This window comes from Notamacropus eugenii, chromosome 4, assembly GCF_028372415.1.
Source record: "Notamacropus eugenii isolate mMacEug1 chromosome 4, mMacEug1.pri_v2, whole genome shotgun sequence".
Lineage (NCBI taxonomy): Eukaryota > Metazoa > Chordata > Mammalia > Diprotodontia > Macropodidae > Notamacropus > Notamacropus eugenii.
The window spans coordinates 452,902,024-452,909,110 of NC_092875.1; the positions used below are offsets into that span (position 1 = coordinate 452,902,024).

Here is a 7,087-nt window from a genome sequence, read left to right on the forward strand (position 1 = left end):
TTGAAGAAACCTCTACACAATGGTCAGGTTTGCCCAACTTCCAGAAACTGGGACACAGGAAACCAAGGAAAACTAGGCAAAGTATGAAGTTACTGTCCCTGGAAGACTGACAAGGAAGATCCACCGGGTTTCCATTCAGCTCAGAGACATCATCAGCCCAGAAAGCATCACTAAACTTAACAAAGTATCCCCAGAAACCCCAATTAATATAGTTTCAATTCTGAAATGGCAAGGATTGTGGGGGGAAAGTGGTTTCAATTCTAATTTAAAAAACACAAATGGTGATTCTGCTGTTCTGTTGTCTTTGTTTTTGTTGTTTTTTGTTACGAAGCTGGAGTTCTAAATTAGCTTCATGTGTTCTGGAAATAATTCACTATTAGAAAGGCCACATATGATAATGTGATCAAACTGCCTGCCTCAAACTGGATTGTTTTGTTCATTTTTTTTCCCTTTCTTTTTTAGGAGCTGCACTGGTAGAAAGTGAGAGAAAGGCATTGGGGAAGGCTCCTTTGAGATCACCAGTGTTGCAAAATCTGAGTTTTATACTTGATTTTCAAACTATTGAATAATGTCCTATGAGATCCCTTAGGTCTTAACTGGATTAAAATGAATATATTTGTGCTAGAGCTCTTTTCAACTAACTAATGTGCATGTGAATTGATAGTGTGTGTGAGTGAGAGGGTGTGAGAGAACTGTAGGTGACTGGAAGAGTGGGTGTGGGATGAAGGCTGAGTGTGAGTACGGGAAGGGGGGAGAGAGAGAGAGACAGAGACAGAGACAGACAGAGAAAGACACAGACAGAGAGAGACGCAGACACAGACAGAGAGAGACAGAGAGACAGAGAGACAGAGACAGAGAAAGAGAAAAAGAGAGAGAGAGAGAGAATGAAAGAGAGAGAAAGAGACAGAGAGAGACAGACTATCTTGAGAGAGGGTGAGAGAAATGAAAATGAGCAGGCCTGAGTGTCTGGTGGGTTTTGTTGGGCACCAGAGAGGGAGATGCATGGGGGTGGGGAGCAGGACTAGGGAAGGGGGAGAGGTGGAGGAGAAGGGGAGGCACGGCATGCGTACATGTGTTGGCGCGGTGGCTTCAGTTATGGCTGGGGCCCCAGGTTTTTGTTTTGTAGATTCCGGGGGTAAATAGGCTGGAGTTTCAGGTTCAGGTTGGAGTGCATGGAAAAGGATTGTTGCTGGGAGTTCCTCCTGCTTCTCACTGCGGTTTCTGCTGCTTGGAACATTGCTGGGGGAGGGAGGCGGGAGGGAAGGGTAGGGGCCTGTCTGCAGCTGCCCCTCTCACACTTGAATAAAAGAACTTTTTTTTTTTTCTGGGGTGGGGGAAGCTGTGAATACCTTTCCCAATAAGAGATGAGGCATATTGAAAACTATATTAAATTACCCTGATTAACAATTTAGCCACGAACACGGGAGCTTTGGGAGATCTCTATAGGCAGGGCTGGGGGCTATTCATGCCAGTAGCTAAGAGGTCGAAAGGTTTCTGAAGTTCACAGGCTCAGATCCTTTGTTATGCTAACAGACAATCTCAAATCAGCTGCCTAGTGGAGTGTGAAATATAAATGATTCCTTGAGAACTTCCAATAAGTTGTCACTCTTGCTCTCCAAATACCAGGACAGGCTGCTAATTTCTAGCAGGCCCTTTCTGCAACATCGCTAGCCCTAAATGAATGCCTTTGTGGTTCAAATAATCTTTTCAAGGGAGCTGTCCTATCATAATAGCCCAAATGCATCTTGGTTTTGACTATTAAATGAAAATCAGGCCTCAGTGGTGCTTGACTTTTCCAAACTGCCCGGTGCTTGGGAAGGGTGGTAGCGGCCCACAAGTTAGCACCCACTGCAGGGGGCTAGGGCATTAATAACCCTCTATAGACTGGGAGTTACTGAGAATGGAGCTTCAACCCCAGGCCTCACCCCTCCCCCTACTTCAGACAAAACTGGGGAGGTAGGAGGTAGGGGTGCGATTTACGTGTCTTCCTTCCCTGATTTGAGACTACCTTACTCTTTCAACCCATCCAACATCGCCATGATTTATGGGCATTTTGTCCAGGAGGACAGAAAGCTGACCCCCAGTTCGGTTGCCAGTATCTCACTTGTCATCTCAAAGGATCAGTTTTGAGAATGGGATGTGTTCATTTTTCTAGGGCAGAGGGAAGAAGAGTCAGGGGCATGGTGTGCTCAGGTCGTGTCCCTAGGATCAGATCCCTGCAAGTAAAGAAAGCCTCTGTCCATGGCTTGTACTCTCAGAAAAGAACTTGAAATATGTCCGGATGACCAGAAAGGACTTACCTATTATGAATCTAAAAAAATAAAGTTATCTAAATAAATAAATACTCCTCCCAAAGAAAAATGTAAGAGGGAGATTGTAAATGCATTAATCATCCTTCTAAGAAAATATATTCTATATTTCAAGGGCAAGATATGCTTATATTAAAAAAGAAAACAAAATGAGACAAAAGAGAGAAGTGGTTTAAAAAAAAAGCTAGAAATCCTACCACATCTGCCTTCCCAAGAGTAGGCAGAAAATGATAATATGGCAAAACAAGCTTGAATTCAGCAAAATTTGCTGTATTTTTTCTTTGCAGTCCAATATTACACTTATGGAAACATGAAAAAGTCTGTGATTTTGTAGGGGTCCAGGCTTTTTCCTAGCAATAGAAATTCAGTTTGTAGTTTGGGGATAGGAAGGAGGGAAATAAAATATTTATTTGTTAAGAATAACTCTGTAAAGGTTGTTAATACAGCCAGTCTATCCAGAGAAACTGAAATGCCTTAGTTTCCCTTTACTCACCCACTGCTGTGACTGTGCTCATTTAAAATACTACATAAAAAAGACATTTTTATGAGTGTAGTTTGGCATAGACAAACTTTTAAGCAAACATTTTTTCCCCAGTCACAGATGTCCCCCTCTATATTTATGCCAAGTGTTTTTGTACTTTCACTAGAAATTAACAAGAAATGAGGTCTGTTCTAAGAAGTGCAACTTTTGCCAAGTTAAGTTTCTTCTGTTTAAAAATGCTGCAACTTGTTTTTAGATAAATCACAGAAGTGGAGATAGCAGGAAAAAGGACATGGGATGTAACTTGATAATTTTTTGATGTGATAAGGGATTTAGAAATCAGATCACTATTTATCATGCAAGCCCTTTGTTAATTTTCTGCAGATGAGAATGGGGCATCATATAACAAGAAAAAGAATTAGTCTGGGTCTCTGACATTGAAGAGGCAGAAGTTTGAGGTTGGTTCTACCAAACGTCAGAATCAGACAATAATTTGTTATTGATCTACTCACACCCCTTTCAGAGGTGTCTTCTCAGAATCGTTATCACTGTTTTCACTGGGATAGCAGCATGCCTATTCATCTTAAGATCTACTTTTAAATACACAAAGAGTTAAAAGTTTTAAATTCGAGTCACTTCTAAAGTGATTTTTAATTATTCCTTTTTTTCCTTTTAACAGCTGTTCAACTATACATTGTCTACATGTTAATGGTATACACGCAACAATGTAATACACGGAATATTCAAGAAAGAAATACCTTCACAGGGCTTTCCAAATGCTTATTCTAACACTTGGAAGTATCTTCTCTCTCTTTCCTGTCTTTAACACATCAAAACAGGAAAGAAAGAGCTTTTGTGTTATGACTACAGAGAAAACATTTGAGAATGTGTCAGTGTGGTGAATGCCAGCCTCAGTTTGGGGGCTGGTTTGTTTTTCCCCTTGCCATGGTATTCTCTTTTCCCCTTTGCTTCTGCAGTCTTTACATTTTGGCCACTTTGAGAAAAGGCAGTAGCTGAAATGTAAAGTTGGGATGAATTACATGAAACGTACATGTTTCAAGAGGAGCATGATGAATGTCTGTGACATCATGGAGATGGATCAGTTCGTTCACAGAAAGCCTCCCCCTTTCTCCCTCCCTTCGCCCCCCTCCCCAAAATCCTCTCCACTCTTTCTAAAACATCCTACTTCCAACTGAAAGGGGAGAAGGAGGGTATTGGGTAAAAAAAAAAAAGTTTACAGTGTTGTCATTACTAGGTATGAGGAGTGGGGGCTGGGGACAGAGGTAAATAACAGAGCTGGACACTGTACATAGGAATACATAACCGATTCAAATTGGTATTTGTTTCTCTGAACGGGCTGTTTACAGGGCTCTCCCAATCTGTGGCATATACTTCCTTTAGGTGTGCATTTATTTAAGAAGGTAGAAAATAAGATATACATTGTCTCTAGCCTCGGTTAATATTTATAGCCCACAATGGGCGACAACTTTTACAGAGGTCTATTTCTATTCACATCCCTTGTATTATACTTATATTCTTTTCATTATAATTTGGACAAATTGAAGCGAAAGACACTCCTCCATTAATGGAGACCCAGGAATAGAAAGACTGAAAATTAAAAAGCAAATGACTCCAAGATGGCTGCCTTTCCTTCTTCTCCCTCCTTACTGCCCAGTTTCCGCATAGAAATTAATTCAATATTTTGTTTAGAAATCACATTTTAGGTCATTTGCAAATGAGGCAGCCCAAGTGGTACCCACAGCTGCCTGGAATACTGCGGTGCTATAATCATGGTATAGAGAGATTAAAATGCAAACATTCAAATGTATTTAGATGTGTACACAGCGAACAGACCCACACATACACACTTGCATGTGTGAAACACACATGCAGCTGCAACACAGAATAAAAGACAGAAATCCTACTTAATTCTTAGGACAGAAGGGCAAAACAGAGCACCAGGGCCACTACCTTCCTCCCCAAAGGTTAGAAAATGCAGTGCTCATAGTCTAGATTTGATTTTTTTTAAAGATATATCTTACTGATGACTCTCATTAGGCAGACTTCTGAGGTCTGGGGAGACAAGATTTCCATAAATTATCTCTGTAACTCATCTCACGCTGGTGCAAAAAGCAAAGCTAAAATTGAATTTTATGTGTGTGGTTTATTTTTTTTTAAAGATAGAATATCAAGTTGCTCAGTTTCCCTGACAAATATATTAAAGGGTTGATGACTAATAATTACTGCTATTATTTATGATAATAGTGGATTTTTTTTAAATCACAAGATTTCCACCCATAAAGCTAAACTGAAAACAATATACTGAATAAATAAAGCTATACTGGGGGAGTTTACCATTCAATATAACTGGTTAGCAGGTTATTCTGCTCAAACTACAGGCAAATAACAAAGCAAATGGTTCAGTTCCACTAGGAAATATATTAAAAAAAAAAAAAAACCAACCCTTTATCTAAAAGCCATCAGGGACAAGCACTCAATACAAGTTAACAAGCAGGAACTGATAAGATAACATTTATATGAGGTCAGAAGTCAAATGCCAGTCAAAGGCTTTTAACCTCTTGGGTCATAAACAGGAATAGTTAAAAGTGAGAGATAGTTATTTATCGGATTTTAAGGGTACCTGATCATTGCCAGAGGATCACCGATGATGAAACTAATTGGGATTTATAGAAGAACTTGTAGCTAGCCAGACAAAATGAAATCCCGAACCTATAATTCTTCAATTCTTAGGGAAAAAAATCTCCCCCACTCTTTTTATACATAAATCTACCAATTTAAACAGATTTAGGAACAAAATATTGTGCACTGTCTTCTAAACAGGAACATATGTAACCGACACACAGATTGATTAGCAGAATACGTGACTAATGTCGTCATATGTAGATTCAATATTTACAGTCTGAAAATAATAAATAAGCAGCCACAAAACCCCCTCCCCATTGTGCTGCTGGGGCTCCTCCACCCCCACAGGACTCCCAAATCAGACAAACTGGAGCACCAATATTAAAATATGGCTTGCCCCACAATGCCATCGTTTATACATTCATGAACAGTTATTTTTTTTAAATCGCAATTATTGGCACGACTCCCTAATACAGGAAAACTGAAACCCACTTAATTACATTTTTTATCTCAATCTAGCCAGAGATACAGGCATCCCTCCTTTTCTCTGCTGTCACGGTATTTTTTTTTCCTCTTTGTTTTGAATTTTTTGTTTTGTTTTGCCTAGTGTCGGTTTACATTCTAAACTCTCAGACAATTCCTGGTCCCCAAGCCTATACCTAGCTTGTACTTTCAAATCCTCTCTCCCCCACACACTCTTTTTTTTTCCCTTTGCAGCAGAAGAAAGCAAATCTAGATATTTCTTTCTACAGAGAGATAGAGGGATTGTTGTAAGGCCTGCTAAGGCCCACTGTTTCTTTGAACAGAGTCCACAATACACTAGGCGAACATTGTGGATTTAAAATGCTTTTAAATATTTATCAGAAGTATTTTATCATCATATTCAAATGACACCTGGAGTGCACTCACCTTTATTGACAATCTGTGTTCTGAAAGTCCATTCGCTTCCTCAAAGCCCCCCAAGCAGAACAAGCACTACCCGTTTTCATTCAGTTAATGTTTAGTAAAAAACCAAGCAACCTTAATCAGCATGCTGATTGCATCGTCAACTAACAAATAATTTACTACTCTGAGCATTGCATTCCATTAAAAGCTCATTAAATTTTCTGTTCTCCAATGGGAGGTTTAGCTTTTGAACTGCATGCTTTTGCTTCCAATGATCATTTATTCAATTTTGGCAAAATGGTTTTTTCAAAGTATAGGTGAGCCTTTCGATACCTCTAGCGTGCAAACATACGACAAGCACTGGCCAGGGCTTGATGGGGTTCAGCCATTTGATTTATAAGCTATCTTTATCAAAATTCAACACGATCATTTGCACTTTTCAAGAATTGTAGAACAGCTCTGTGTGTGGCTGTGTCTGACCCAAACCAACCTTGGAAACGTAAAGAGATGTATACTGAAACCCCCTACAAGTGCTATAGGTACTACATGTATATATAATATATCATATATTATACGTGTGATATATGACGTATATATCCGAAATGCCCACACTGCCCAGAAGGAACGCCGCATTCTTATTATTGTTCTTATTTTCCTATTTGTAAAGGGTTGTCTTCCACCTTTTCCTAAAGGGGATGACATTGCAAAACCCTCACCCTATAGAATGTGAAACTTAGACTCTTCAGGAAATTAAAAAATATATATTCTG

At 39.5% G+C, this 7,087-nt stretch overlaps 1 long non-coding RNA gene across 3 annotated transcripts in view; it reads right to left on the reverse strand.

The window, feature by feature from the left end:
- The window catches only part of LOC140498654 (uncharacterized), a 51,864-nt gene extending 45,247 nt beyond the window's left edge, over positions 1 to 6,617 (reverse strand). For 2 of the 3 annotated variants that reach the window (XR_011965167.1, XR_011965165.1), the window contains exon 1: positions 6,343 to 6,419. This is a non-coding gene — a long non-coding RNA (uncharacterized lncRNA). Of the gene's footprint in view, positions 1 to 6,342 lie in introns of all 3 variants that reach the window. The other variant, XR_011965166.1, reaches the window with a different exon arrangement.
- Positions 6,618 to 7,087: the final 470 nt, after the last annotated feature.